The sequence below is a fragment of the Gracilinanus agilis genome, chromosome 4, assembly GCF_016433145.1.
Source record: "Gracilinanus agilis isolate LMUSP501 chromosome 4, AgileGrace, whole genome shotgun sequence".
In the NCBI taxonomy this organism is placed as follows: domain Eukaryota; kingdom Metazoa; phylum Chordata; class Mammalia; order Didelphimorphia; family Didelphidae; genus Gracilinanus; species Gracilinanus agilis.
Window position 1 is genome coordinate 421,444,636 of NC_058133.1, and position 15,823 is coordinate 421,460,458.

General features: G+C 37.3%; 1 protein-coding gene across 2 annotated transcripts in view; it reads left to right on the forward strand.

Annotated features, from left to right (window-relative positions):
• The window catches only part of ZDHHC14 (zinc finger DHHC-type palmitoyltransferase 14), a 346,310-nt gene that overhangs the window by 189,537 nt on the left and 140,950 nt on the right, over window positions 1-15,823 (forward strand). The gene's annotated exons all lie outside the window — the stretch shown is intronic.

Consider the following 15,823-nt stretch of genomic DNA (forward strand, 5'->3'; position numbering starts at 1 on the left):
TTCCTATTGGAACTCAGAAAATATTTTGTTTTGTACCTTTCTGATGTACCTATCATGTAATATGTATGTTATTTGGTTTTCAAAACTGTAAAATGATCTGGAGAAGGAGATGGTAAATCATTCCAGTGTCTTGATCAAGAAAACTCCAAATGGAATCTTGAAGAGTTAGACCGGACCGGCACAATTGAACAACATTGTACATTTACAAGGGCAGGGACCATTACTTAAATTTTGTATGTCCCACAGAGTAGCACCGCACTCTGCCTGCAATAGGAACAATATTTTTTGTTGATGAATGGTGACTGAGTTCTTTACTAGATTTTTATTCATATCATGCTATCATAACCATGAATATCCCTTAAGATTCTGTGCTTTTCTTCTCTTTTCCCTCTCTACTCTCAGTGATCTCACTGGGCTCCCATGGGCTCAATTATCTTCTCTGTTCAAGTGATTCCCAATAAATTTAACAAACCTTGACTTTCTCCTAAATTCCAGTCCTACTCTACAACTTATTGGACATTTCAGACTAGATGTCTTAAGATATCTCAAAGCCATCATGTCTAAAGTAGAACCAGCTGCTGTCTCTCCTGCTCCCCTCCAAAACCCTTCTCTCTTCCAGACTTCCATATTACTCTGTCAAGGGCACCATTCCTGGTCACAACCTTAATGTCATCCTTGCTTCTTCACTTTCACTTAACATCCAATCTGATGTTGTCACTTCTCCTTTTACAACATCTCTCTTTAGTCCCTCAGTGGCCACTAAGGTTGACTGTCATCACTTCTTCCCTGACTTATTGTAACAGTCTTCTGATTGGTCTCTCTCTGTTTCAAATCTCTTCCCACTCCAACTCATCCTCCACACAGCTGCCAAAGTGATTTTTCTAAAGCACTAAAGGTTTGATTCTGTCATCTACTTAAGAAACCCTGCTAACTCCCTGTTGCCCCTAGGACCAAATATGGACTCTTTTTTTTGGCATTTAAAGTTCTTCTCCCACCGCCCACCCCTCACCCTCCCCCCACCCCCCAAAAAAAAGTTCTTCCTAGTTTGACCCTTTTCTACATTTTCAAGCTCATACTCTCCTCTCTTACACCTTCACAATCTAGGAATAATGGCCTACTTATTGTTCCTTGAAGAAAATAATCCATTTCCTGTTGTTCTGGCTGCCCTATTCCTGGAGTGTTCTACCTCCTAATTGTACCTCTTAGAATTCTGGAATTCTTCAAGGATTATTGGCTCAAGGGCCACCTTTTACAGGAAGTTTTTTTCCAGTCTCTGCAGATGCTACGGCCTGTACCCTATATCAACCTTTCATCTACCCTGTATTGATCTTTAAAGTATATATTTATTTAAATATTGTCATATTGTGTCCTGTTGGGAGCCACTCTGAGAAATAGGGTCGATTAATAGAATCTTTTTATCTGGACCCCATCAAGATCAAGGTAGTTTGGCAAAGCCCTACTCTTGGTTTTTCTGCCCTGCAAGTTAGGATGCAGATAGGATGGCTTATCCAAGATAAAAATCTGGATCCCTCCCAGTGGCTCCTTTTATTATTGAAAACATATCAATTTAATTTTCTAGGATAGCCTCAAGTTTTACAGAAACCCTCTAAGTACCGTAAAATAACCAGCATTTAAGGAGTTAACAATTTTTCCCCAAGATGAAAAAAGCAGAAATTAGCAGAAGCTGTTGTGTATCTCTTCCTTTTTATTTCAGACAGCCCAAGGACACTGTAGGCAAGTTCCATTCTCACTTAGGTACTTTCCAGTGACAAAATACATCCCACAATCGTAAAGAAGTATGGAAACTTTGTTACTAAAATAACTCTTAGATAAACTGAGACTCTTTTTTCAACCTTGGATGTTGTCTCATCCAAGCATAATCTTCATGAGAGAAATTTTTTGTAAACTATATGCCAATCATGATGTAATTCTGTAATTTTCAATTGTTCTTTTTAAGAAACTGCTCTTGAAAGATGTATATAATAAATCCCAAGCTCACTGCCTGTCGGAGCAGCCATGAGATAACTGACAGCCCCCAGCATCTGCCTCATTCTTTCTCACCTAAACTGTGCATCTCTCCAGATCCCTGGAGCTGTTGGATAGATTCCAACAGTGTCCCCAATTAGAATATAAGCTCTGTGGGGCAAGAGATGTTTTTACCTTTCTTTGGAGCTCTAGCTCCTGTTGATTGATTGAAAAGGTATGGATGGCACACTGGTCTATACTATAGCAAAACTTAAAACCCATTTTACTTTCTTATGTAAAATACAGATGTGCTTTTTCTTTTTTTGAAGGCTTAAAAAGAAATAGCATATGTGACTATATGTAGTCCATCCTATATGGTTAGTGATGGTGAGTTACTATTAACACGATTTTGTTTGTTTGTCTATCCATGTGTGCATATAACCTACAAACAACTGGAATAATTTTGATATGAAAAAGGATATTATTTCTGGATCCATATAACAGGAGATATTGAAGCCCTCATTGCATCTAGTTATACTGTTCTTTGAAGTAAAGATAATCTGTATCCTAAGAATGTCCTGTACACAAAAAAAAGCCACCTAGCTACCTAATAATGAAATCCAAGTTTCCCATCTCTAGTGTTTCAGAAATTCCATCAACTACAAACCTTTCATCTACATGTTCAGTGTTATGGAGAACTTTGGGTGAGGCTGACCCTGTATTTTGCAGGGATTCCATGCTGCCATCCTTTACATAACATCAGCTATGTGTCTTCTCTTATGATTTGCTTCAAATTCTTGCTTATCAACCAAACCTCATAATGTAAATACAAAATCAGCCATTGGTTACCCCAAATCGAGAATGTCCACGTCAGAATAAAATAATTAAAATTGTTTATTATGAGATAATATTTGTAAAGTGCTTGACACAATTCCTTGGACATTCCTCCTTTCTCCTCCCTCATCTCTCCTCCCCTCTCTTTCTCTTCCTAAGTGCTCTGGGACAAGCCCTTTAACCTTTAGAAGCAGTAAGTGTTGGACTTGGATTCAGGAAAATCTGATTTGGAATGCTAACTCAGACACTTAATAGTTGTGTAACCTTGGGCAAATCATCCAAAGTTAACCTCTTAACCTCTCTGGGCCTCAATTTCCTCATCTAAAAAGTATGATAAATTGGACTTAATGAGTTCTGGAGTCCCTCTAGCTTGAAGTCCATGAAACTATGATTCCTCCTCGGCTTCAATTTCTTTGTCTATAAACTGAAAGTTTTAGATTAAATAATCTCAAAAAACCCTCCTCTAAATTTAAGGATCCTAGGTTCTGTTGCATCTGATCTTAGTTTCCGATAATATACTAGCAAGAACCTTTCTGATCTCATTTTGCAACTGTTAGACAAGATACCTGAAGAGTGCATTTTTCTAAAGATTTAAGTGAGTTGGTGACAAAAACTGAACCCAGTGCTCTTTAAGACCTTCATGGTTAGCCTCAGACACTTCCCAGCGGTTTGACCCTGGGCAAGTCACTTAACCCCTATTGCCTACCCTTACCATTCTTCTGCCTTGGAGCCAATACACAGTATTAACTCCAAGATGGAAGGTAAGAGTTAAAAAAAAAAAAATTTAAAAAAAAAGACCTTCATGGAGATCTCATGACTTTTGGACAGCTTTAATTAAATTTTATTAATTTAAGTAAATTTATTTTATTTATTTCTAAATATTTACTTATAAATAAATTTAATTAAATTTTCCATTTGTTCTTGTTTAGTTGTGTCTAATTTCTTGTGACCTCATTTGATACTGGTTTGCCATTTACTTCTCCAGATCATTCTAATGATGACAGACTGAGGCAAATAAGGTTAAGTGACTTGTCCAGGATCACATAGCTTGTTAAGTGTCTGAGGTTGTATATGAACTCATGTCTTTTGACTTTAGACCCAGCACTCTATCTACTGTTCCACCTACCTGCTCCCTCTGCATCTTCAACCCATTGCTTCTAGTCTACCATTTGAAGCTAAGCAGAGTGAGTCAAACCCTTCCTCCACTATCCTTATACTGCTCTTCTTTACCTATAATTCACAGTGATGTAGCCTCTTCTATATAAATGGGTGTAGCTACCATTTCTGAAAGTCAAAAAAGCCCACAGTGACAACTAAAAGGGGAAAAGCTTCTGAGAGATTCATTATTTCAACATTTGTTTTCCACTTTGCATTGAGTGGGCTCATTTCTTTAAAGTTGTGAAGATGAATTCTACTAGAGCCCTCTCTCTCTTTTTTTTTCCTCCTGCCATTTGCTGAGGGAGGTTTCAGAAGATTAAGTGGTTCTCTGCCTAAGTTTTCTACTTTCTGCGGCGTCAAGGCGTGTATGTAGGTCACAGTTTCTCAGTCAGAAATAGGAATCCATTTGGTGTTTATATCTTTAGCATCTGTATCATTCATCTTGTATAAAATCCAGACTCTTAGGCTATAGTGTCTTCCTCTTCACAGATGGAGATCAAAATTAGAGATTCCTGTCTGTGGTTGCTCAGAAATGTAGAAGCATTTCTCCATTTGAGTGTGTTTCTCTGTTGCTGACATAGTTTTATGGCTATTGATCATGCTGGGTCATATGGATCGGGTGAGATTTTTCATTAGCTTAGTTTCCTTTCCACAGTCTGGCAGTCACTGTTGCATATTGCCTGATTCTTTTCCAAATGTATCACAAAATTGTTTTTGATTCTTGGTTATTTTTTCCCTTCATTTTTTCTATGCAGCAATTATAAGCATTAGGTTTGAAGAGATATTATTTAGGGGACTCTTCTTTTTAAATTCTTTCTCCTTTTTTGAAAGGTATGTAGAAGGATTCCAAAGAGAAAACTGTAAGCTGTTTTGCCTCAGAGGAAAATCTGCAATTATATACCTTAATTCCCCAGTTGAAAGCTCTCCCTGATTTCCTAAATGCAATCTGGTACCTCCTCCTTCCAGTCTTTTCCAGCTGTAGAACTTATCAAATTGAACGCCATAATCCAGGCCATAAACATTTTTCATCCACTTTGTTTTTTCAGTAAAGATGATCAGATCCATCTCTTTCACATGGCTGTGGGTTTGCAGGTTTACAGGGTTCAAGACAGCATCTATATATATTAGTGTTTGAATTCTGAACAGGACATTTTCCACAAGTTTGATGAACTCCTTACATGGTTATATATAGAGGATTCTAGAAGTCCCAGTGCAGCTTTAAGCTACTAAAGCTTAGAGGAGAGAAAGAATTAAAGAAGAGAAAATGAGTAATTATATGCTACTAAAGCCTAAAACCACACTAAGATTTTTGAGATATACCCTACATCTCCTTGTTTTAGCTGTCCTTTGATATTGACAGAATTCTGATCCGACCTCTCTTGCTCTTCTCCCTGTTACATTTATTCTTTTATTCATTCATTCAATTCAACAATTACTGAAGCCTTATACATTTCCCTCAGTGTCAGTGTGAAGCAACCCTACTAACCCTGGATGGTTTGTTTTTTTTTTTTTTAGCCTTGCTGCATGAGAATTAAACTGAAATTCTTAAGAGGCAATATTTCTTAATTTTTAATTAATTTATTAATTAATCAGTCAAGATGTCTTAATCTGATCAGTTCTTTCCACAATCAAAAAGGAAAAATGCCCTCATCCTCTGACACTTGTAAACTCACCACCACTCAGCCCCTCCCCTGGACTTCCCAAAACATTGGCTGATTGGTAAATATCCACTGAATGGACTTAGAGACCATAACTCCTCCCTCATTACTTCATCAGAGATGAGTTGGGTCTTTACTAAGAAGGAGAAGATGCCAGCACATTATGCCATGTGGCCAGACCACTGTACTTTAAGTGAATTCAACATGGTGGCTCAGACCCAATCTCAGTCTTTCACCTAGATCAGGGTTTACCATGCATGGCCAGCCTTCACCTTCCTTAACAAAGACAAAAGATCCCAATCCATTCTAGTAGCCTGGTGGAGGAACTAGTTATATTCTCAGTTTATAATCAGACTGTTTCACATTTTCCTTGGGGTGGGGGTGGGGTTGCTATGGAAAAATTCTTTCACTAATATGCCACAATTCCATATTAATTTTCCTCACCTGACCTAGTTTTCTAGGTAGTTCACCAAACTCCCGTACCAAGAAGGAGGAGGGTACAATTAGTAGTGCCAAATGGTACAGAGATCAAGGAGCATGAGGAGAGATTTCAAAAGCCATTTTATTTAACCAAAAGGAGGGCTTAAGCGACCTTGAAGAAAATTGTTAACACAAAATTCAGCGAGTTCAAGAATAGTGGAATGGTATGGAAGTGAAGCCAGAAAACTAGACTTTCATTTCTAGGAGTTTGAAAGTAGACAAGGAAGCAAGAAATTGCATAATATTCCAAGGGGATGACCAAGTCAAAGGAAGAGCTTGAGTTTTTTAATTTTCTTTTTTCTTTTTTTTTTTTTTCCCCTCAAGGAATTTACATCCATGTCTGTGGGGATAAGGCAGGTACACATATAAAAATAGTAAGGGTAAAGGATGACAAGAGGTACAAAATGCTATGGGAGTTAAAAGTAGCTCACTACCTACAAAAGAAATCAGAGAAGACTTCAAAGAAAATGGCACTTGAGCTTGGAGGGGAAGCAAAGGACATGATAGCAAGATTCTGGTATTGAAAGTATTGTTATGAGGATCGCATTTGTTTTTCTTGCCCTCTCAAAGTAGAAATTGATGGAAACTGAAGATAAGAGATTTCTGCTCCATATCAAAAAAACAAAAAAAACCTTTCCTAATAATTAATAGTTACTCAAAATTGGAATTTGGATTTGAGAGAACTAGGTGGTATACTATGTTTCCAGGAAGATTCCTCTTCCTGAGTTCAAATCTGGCCTCCTACACTTATTAGCTATATGACCTTGGGCTAGCCACTCAACCCTGTCTGCCTCAGTTTTCTTATCTGTAAAGTGAACTAAAGAAGGAAATGGCAAACCATTCTAGTATTTTTACCAAAAAAAAAAAAAATGGGACCATGAGAAATGACTGAAAAACACCTCAACAAAAAATTGGAATAGATTTTCTCAACCAGGGGAACCAGGAAGACTCTTCATCAACAGAATTTTCAAAAGCAGGCTTGATTATTGCTTGTTAGGGATGTCTTGGTTGGGAACCCTGCTCAGATATTATTTCAGCTAGTTGATTTCTGAGATGACCCAGTTGCTAAGGCCTTTGTGAGGAGTGTGCTGGAGCTTCAGCTTAAAGACTAAAGGGAGCCAATTGTTAAATTTTCAGAGTGAACCTCTGCACTATAGAAATTGGCAGTGCTACAAATTGTGGCTTGATCTGTTATTTTGTTGGTTATCTAGATTTAAGAAAGTGATGGAGAAATGTTAATAATACAGATTAAATGTAAAAGTGTGTCATGCCTTTATTGGTGACCTGGTTGTTAAAATTTTCCAGCACACCCTGCCTGTGTTCCCCAGCCACCTTGGCAAGGTCATCTGTCTATTTGACTACATTTTCCCATAAGCTCGCATATACTCATTCAACTATGAATAGGCTGTTTTGATCAATGATCTTTCTGCACTATTCCCTCTGAAATGCAGACCAGCTAACAGCAGGTCTGGAAGAAAGTGCTAATGCAACCCACCTACTCATCTCATCTGTTCCCCAAAGTCCTGATGGTGTGGAAGGGAAGGTTGTAATTATTTCGGGCAGCCCCCAGAGAAAGGATATAACAGTTGAGAAAGATATATCGATGCGTCAAATTCTGAGATGAAGTAGGTTGAAGCTAAGCTAGAGAGCAGAAATAGAGGGTTGGGTTTGGGGAGGGGTCATAGCGACATTTCTTTCATGGAAACAAAAGTGAAGTGAAAATTAATAAGAGAAGATATGAAAGTGGAAAGGAGGGAAAAATGAAGGAATTCCACATCCTGATGGCCCCAGTCTTCTCAGTAAAGTAAATGAGGTCATTTGCTAAGATTGAAGTGGGTGGGCTTGGGTGCTTAAAGAGAATCAAAGAAGATTTAGAATGGTTGGGGAAATGTCTACATGAGATGAATAAAAGGATTCCCAGGCAGTAGGGAGGGCTGAGCTGAGCTTAAATTGCATTTATTTGTAGTGAGTCCTATTGTTCAACCCCTCATTCAGTGTGTTCAGGTGCACAAGTTTTCTTGAGTGACAGCCTTTATAAGAGTTTCTTTGGCCACTAAGCTTCAGGATCTCTTTGAAAGCCTTCAAGGGCTTTGGTGGGTGGCCTATTTTATCCAGCCTGGGACCAAAGATGTTTATTTTTTCTCCCATTGGGTTTGAAATCTAGCTTGTTGGACTTCAAAGGTAGAAACAGAGCTTGCCACTTCTGATGAGTTGGGCCTTTTCATGATAGTGGCCCTGTGATTCCCAACCCTTTCCCCATTGCAGTTTCGATATATCATGGGTCAACATAAGAAATTAAATGGCACTTTGGGGGGAGTTTTTTGGAAGCCACAGATGACACACAAAGGCAAGCAGATGACACAGAAAAAGCTTAGAAACTCAGAAATGGCATACTTAACCCCAATTTTTTTTGTTGATTAATTTTTTAATAATCTTTTTTATAATCTTTTTAAAACATTTATTAATATTCATTTTTAACATGGTTACATGATTCATGCTCCTACTTTCCCCTTCTCCCCCACCCCTGCACTCCCCCCACCCATGGCCGATGCACATTAACCCCAAATTTACAGTAAGGTACTATGAACACCGCGTAAAAGAAAAAGAAAATATTTAGACTTCTTCTTGTATGAAGGGAGGACCAAAAAAATTTACTCTGATTTTGCACCACACCTTAGCCATGCAATATGAAAGGGATAACTGTACTCCGTAGCATCTTTAACTATTTTTTTTTTTATTTTGAACCCTTAACTTCTGTGTATTGACTTATAGGTGGAAGAGTGGTAAGGGTAGGCAATGGGGGTCAAGTGACTTGCCCAGGGTCACACAGCTGGGAAGTGTCTGAGGCCGGATTTGAACCTAGGACCTCCCGTCTCTAGACCTGGCTCTCAATCCACTAAGCTACCCAGCTACCCCCAATCTTTAACTATTTTAAAGGGAAAACAGGTAAATGCCTATGAGCTTCAGGCTACTCACCTTGTCCCTGTTCAGGGGCTTCTTTCTACTAGAGAGCAATTGTGGTAGACGAGGGAAAAAGTGCTGGATTTTGAGTCTGAGGACCTGAATTCATATTCTAGCTCTTCTTCAGCAAGTTTTGAACCTCACTTGGCCAAAGTTTCCTTAAATGTAAAATTATTATACTAGATTATATACTAGACTATAATTTATACTAGATAACCCTAAAATCTCCCCAGTTATGAATATATGATTCTTTTTTATTTTTGTCCAGTTTTCCCCATCCTCTTCTGTTCCTGCTGCTCTCTTGTAGCATACATTAGTGAATTATTTGTTTCAGAAGAAAGCAGGCATTTTCCTCATGGTCAGCACCTCCATAATTTTTACTTTGTCATTGCAGGGTAACCTCATTACCCCTGGACATTTTCTTAGCCCTGAAAGGTGAGAATTTACCTGATAGTTTTGTCAAGGTAATACACTATGCTCCGTTATCTAGAAGGAGGGTGCAATTAGAAGCATCAAGTAATACAGAGAGGTCAAGGAGCTTGAGGATTGATTAAAAAGCCATTTTATTTAGCATGAAGGAGGACTTTAAGGAGCCTTGAACAAAACTTAGAACAAAATCACTGAGTTGGGGAATCAGTGAAATTGTAAGGAAGTGGAGGCAGAAACTATAGACCTTTATTTCTAAGAGTTTGGAAGTAGATAAGGAAGCACAAAATTGGATGATATCCCAAAGGTCTAACCAAGTCAAAGAAAGAGCGTGAGCTTTTTTTTTTTTCTTTTTAGAATACAGAACACTTGAAAATGTATGTAGACTGAAGGATGGGAACCTATAGAGGAAGAGATTGAAGATGCATTGAGAAATCTAGAATGATTGATACAGCAAGAACACATTTTATTCATTTAATAAGTTTCTACTGTTATGTTTATGATAACAGGTGAGGCTTGACTGTGTATCTTGCAGGAATTCCACCCTGCCATTTTCCATGTTACACTACTGAGTACTTAATAGTGTGCTAGGCATTGTGAGAAATATAAAAAAAAAGAGTAAAGTATAGTCCTTGCCTTAAGGAAAAGAAAGCTGTAGTGCTCCTAAATGATCCTATGTGCTGGGAAGAATGACAGTGATAATCAACTTGGGGGAGACTAGAATTGTCTCTTGTGTCTAGGCAGTTACCTAGGTGCTGAAATTTCAGAGGTAGCAAGAAGAAATATTCAGCAATATGCCTCCTCTTTACCATTTCATAATTAACCAAAAATTTAATGTCTTAAGATCCATTGTGTTTATTATTTGTTGATTATCAAAATGAATTTCATTCAGTAAAAAAAGATACCACATTACAGATTCTTTTACAACATGGTGGCTCTCTTCCCTTCATCAAAATCATTCAAGAATTCTTGAAAGATATAATAACAGAAGTGATCCTGCTCAGTCACCCTCTGATAATACATAAACATTAATCAAAGGCTAAGCCAGGGAGATCTTTATAGTGATAGAGATCCAGTGTAGAGTCCAGGTAAAAGATGAATTCCTTCTGCTTGATGTCATCTTCCAGGTGCTCCTGTTTGCAGATATAATTGTGTTGATTGCATTATGCCCCTGAATATTGCATCCTTGGCTTCCTTGAACAAATCTGTATTCATGCAAAGGAATTTGTCCTATCCATACAAAAAAGACCAAGTGGATGAAGTCATATCTGTTCTCCATTTTCTCCATATATTTGGAAGGACACCCAAAGAGCTTATTCATCTGTATCTGAAACAGACAATATAAAAGGACAAAGTGTCAGCCCTACAGTGAAACAGGAGGAAGAGAAGGTGTTGGATGCTTTCGGGAAACAGCAAAGCTCCTTTAGTAATCTCAAACTTACCATGAAAGCAAAGATCCATATGTTTAATACTGACATTCTTACAGTGTTGCACTATGGCAGTTAGACACAGAATATAGCTGCTTCTGAAGATGAGCAGGCATAAAGGAACTGTGATTGAGGTATCTTGGTATAGTAGTTAAAGTGCTGGACTTAGAGTTAGGAAGACTGAACTTCAAATCCTCCCTCAAACACTCACCAGCTATGTGACCCTGGGCATGTCACTTAATCTCTCTCAGCCTCAGTTTCCTCATCCATAAAATGGGAAGTTATCAGGATCCGATCATGTAATAAATAGAAAACACTTTATAATTATTGTTATTATTATTATCTTCATTATTAGAGAGAACTCCTGTATGAAGATCACATTTGATTATCTGTGCCCTCAAGTCCTCAATATTCTTCTCCCACTATTTGCTTGTGCCTGAAATTCCAAAATTAGAGATTCATTTCTTTGCTTTAATTCTTCTCACCTGTAGAGGTTCCTAATAACTAGTTAAAACAATAAATTCAGTGTTAACATTTCTTTATGCCCTTCAAATACATGCATTGATCAATTCATCTCCTGACGAAACACATTTTTGTTAGGAAGAAGGATAGACAGCATGAGGGAAGTGAGTGACGGAGAAGAAAGGTCAGGGATAGCAACAAGTGTGGAAAAGAAAAGGCTGAAGAAGAGGAGGTTGGTGCACTGCCCAGTTCCATAATTTTTCCGCAAGCTTGGCCCTACTGGAATACTAATGCTTTCTTCCACTTCAGGAGAGTCCAAGTAGGGCTGGGTCACAGAGCAGTTCTAGCTGATGCCATGTTATTCAGAAGTTGAAGTCCATTAGGAGCTACTGCAATTAGAGGAATTTCTTTTCCCAGGACTATTTTTTGTGGATCCAGCTGTGTTTATGGGTTTTTCAGCAGCTGAAGAAATTAAAGCTTTTTATTTTCCAATAAAACATATCTTTAAATCTCTTCATTGTCTCTTCTTTGACTGGGTCTTTGCTTTTCCACCCTGATATACACACCTCCCATCCATGTATGATTCAAGCACTAAAACACCAGCTTATCTAAATTTAAGAGGATGAGTTTTCCCACCTTGCCTTTGTCTAGTATAAAGGAGTGGGATTATTTGTAAAATACTCATTCTCACTGTATAATAGTTCTCAAATCTCTCTTAATTAAGCCTCTGCCCTTCTATTTTCTTCTGTTCAAGGCTACTTGAATAATTGTTTTCAACTGTTACCACATTTTCCAAGTGTCCTCTCTCTAGAGTGGCTCAGGCAGCTCATTTTGGAAGTTTAGTGTTCTGTATTAGGTTAGTAAAAATTTATAAACTCATCAAAGGTACAAGAACTAAGAAACCCAATCTAGAGTACATAAACAGTGGTGTTTTATAAATGAATCTATCAATCAACAAACATTGATTAATTCTCTTCTATGTGCTAAGCACTATGCTAGACACTAGAGACAGCATTATAAAACTGAAAACTTCCTTCACCTCATAGAACTTATATTCTATTAGGGAAAATTTACTTAATATAATGATGTTACTTTAGTAGTAATGCAAATTGGATAAGATAAAGCTGACTAAAGATTTCAGTGATTCTCTGGGACCTTTGGTGCATTTTCAAGGATGGGATTTCTCTGTATTACAAATTCACTATTGAAGAGAAAAAGGTAGGACACAGTCATATTTTATTTAGTAGTTCATCATGGAGGTAGCATGGCTTAGTAGAAAGAACAATGGACTGAACTTAAGGGGCATTGGATTTGAATCCTTCATATGTATTTTTTTTTAATTTTAAACCCTTAACTTCTGTGTATTGACTTATAGGTGGAAGATTGGTAAGGGTAGGCAATGGGGGTCAAGTGACTTGCCCAGGGTCACACAGCTGGGAAGTATCTGAGGCTGGACTTGAACCCAGGACCTCCCGTCTCTAGGCCTGGCTCTCAATCCACTGAGCTACCCAGCTGCCCCTCCTTCATATTTTTTTAAACCCTTATGTTCTGTCTTAGATTTGATACTAAGTCTTGGTTCCAAAGTAGAAAAGTGGTAAGGGTAAGTTAGGCAAGGGGGAGGAGAGAGGGGTAAGTGACTTGTCTAGGATGAAACAACTAGGAAGTATCTGAGGCTAGATTTGAACCCAGGACTTCCTATCTCCAGTCCTGGCTTTCTATCTACTGAGACATGTAGCTGCCTTGGAAAGGCAATTTAAAAGAATTTAAACCAATTGGGATAACACTTTGGACAAGAAACTGAGATCCAGAAAGTAGAATGTAAGCACCTTGAGGCTATCTAAATTTTGTCTTTTCTATTTCTAGCACCTTGGACAGTCCCTGGCATATAGTTGGCACTAAATAAATACTTAATCAATTCATAAAGTGAATGATCAGCAAAATCACAGAATTGGATTGAGTTGAATCTCAGACTCTCTTCAGCTCTAGAATTCAGTGGCATAAAATAATATTTTTGGCATGAATTGCCAATTTTCCCAGAAAACTCACTTTTATAGAACCAATTGTGACCTGGACACACTGTGTAAAAGAGGGAATTTTCCATGCTACAAATAAATTATACTACTCCGGCCCATTAGACATGACAAAAATAACAACATTTTGCTATTGGTGACAAGATGTATTCTGTTTAAATTGATGCTGCAAGAGTGAATTCTTTTTCTAAAAGCCCCAAGTAGATAACTAGTGTGGAACTTGGGGTTGTATTTACAGGCTATTTAGTAGTTATGATTTCAAAGGAAAATGATTCTTTTCAGGGTTGAATTTGTATCTTAGAGATTTTTATCTAGTTCACAGTTTGGGCTTCTTGCTGTACAAGTTGGTGACTTGTTTTTTAATTGTTAGCAATATAATAAATGCTTGTTTGTTTGTTTATGTAATTGGGGGCTTTTAAGCAGAGCTGTTACTGCCTAGACTTGGACTCTTGGAGCTGGAAGTATATTAATGGGTATTTAATGTGTTGCTGTTTGTTTAAAGAAACATGGGGTACTTCCCATTGAACATGATAAATAGGGCCATTCCACAGCCTCAGGTGTTATTTGAGCTAAGTGTCATTGTTAGCAGTATACAAGATGCTGGAAGACAAGGACTGATTCCTTTTGACTTTGCATCCTCTTAGGATAGTGCCTACTAGAGTCTTCATGAGTACTTGTTGAATTGAATTGAATGCTGTACTAAGTAATTGTTTTCAATACAGGTTTCATTTTTTTATTTAAATAATATTTTATTTTTTCAATCACATATAAAAATATTTAACATTATTTCTTTCAAAATTTTAGTTTTAAATTCTTTTCCTTCCTCACCTCTCCCTGAGAGGGCAAGCAGATTGTATAGATTATCAATGTGCAATTATGCAAAACATATTTCTGTATTAGTCATGTTGTAAAAGAAAATGGACCAAAAAAAAAAAGAAAGGAAAAAATTATATGCTTTTATTTGTATTCAGACACCATCAGTTCTTACACTGGAGATGAATAGCATTTTTCATCATGAATCCTTTGGGTTTCTTTTGGATCATTGTATTGCCGAGAATAGCTAAGTCATTCACAACTGATCATTGTACTTTATTGCCTTTACTATGTACAATGTTCTCCAAGTTCTGCTCACTTCATTTTGCATCAGTTCATGTAAGTCTTTCCAGGTTTTTCTGAAATCATCCTAAAGCAGATTTCTTATAAGGTACTTATGCTGTCCCCTGTCTACTCTTAGGAAGTTCCTTATTATCTTTTTAATTTTCTTCTTTCCATTTTACTAAAATACAGTTTTCTTAATTGATCTCTAGAAATGTTCACAAGTGGTCTAAATATATGTGGAGAAAGGACAATCACATGATACAGCAGTGAAGACAATGGTTCTATTAAAATTTGCCATGTATTCTATGCCAATAAGCCACTGAATTCTATATCCTTATCAAAGGACTAGGAAATGTTGGTTTCAATATTTCCAACCTAGTTCTTTTTCCCTATCATTTGGAAGAGGTGAGCTGAATAGTAATGAGATCTATAAAGCACTTTTCTCAAAACACCCAGCAAGGTGCATAGCTTGTATATTATTATCCCCATTTTACAGATGAAGAAACTGAGGCTAGAGGTGTTAAGTGTTTTGTCCTTGGTCACCCAATCCTAGGTGAGATTCTAATCTTAATCTCCTGACTCTTGATCAAAAGATCTTTATTTGATTGATCCTCAGGTTTATTCAAGCTTTAAAATTTTATGATTCTATGACAAATATGGAAATACAGTTTGCTTGATTGTACTTGTAAAATTTATATCAAATTACCTGCTGTCTCAGGGAATGTGGAAGGAGGGAGGGAAAGAATTTAGAACTTAAAAAATTTTTTAAATGTAAAAAATGCTTGTTACGCATAATCGGGAAAAAAATAAAATATCTTAAGAAATATATCTAAATTAGATTTTTTTAAAATTGAGATTCTACCTTTAAGCTCTGTGATAAACATGTTAAACATGTTAACAGTAATCCAGAAAAGATCTCGATCTTAATGTGGTTCTTTTGGGATATGCTCTAGGTACTCCAGGCCACCAATGCCATTATAACCTATGTCCCTTACTCAACACATTGGGTAAAAAGTAGTGTAGAATGACTGAAGGTGCACAGTTGTTTCACACTGAATTAAATGCCCTGAATGGTAGAACAAATGTCATAAGCTAATACCTGGCTAACTCTGGCTGAAGCATATAATATATTCACTTTTCCTGTCTCATCATACAATTCCCAGGCATAATCATTGAATTGAAGTTTGTAGAGCTGAAGTACAAGAAAGACTTAAGTTTTTTAAGCCATTTCCTTCTGTCTTGGAACCCAGCATAAGAATGGTAAGGGCTAAGCAATTAGGGTTAAGTGACTTGCCCAGGGTCACACAGCTAGGATGTGTCTAAG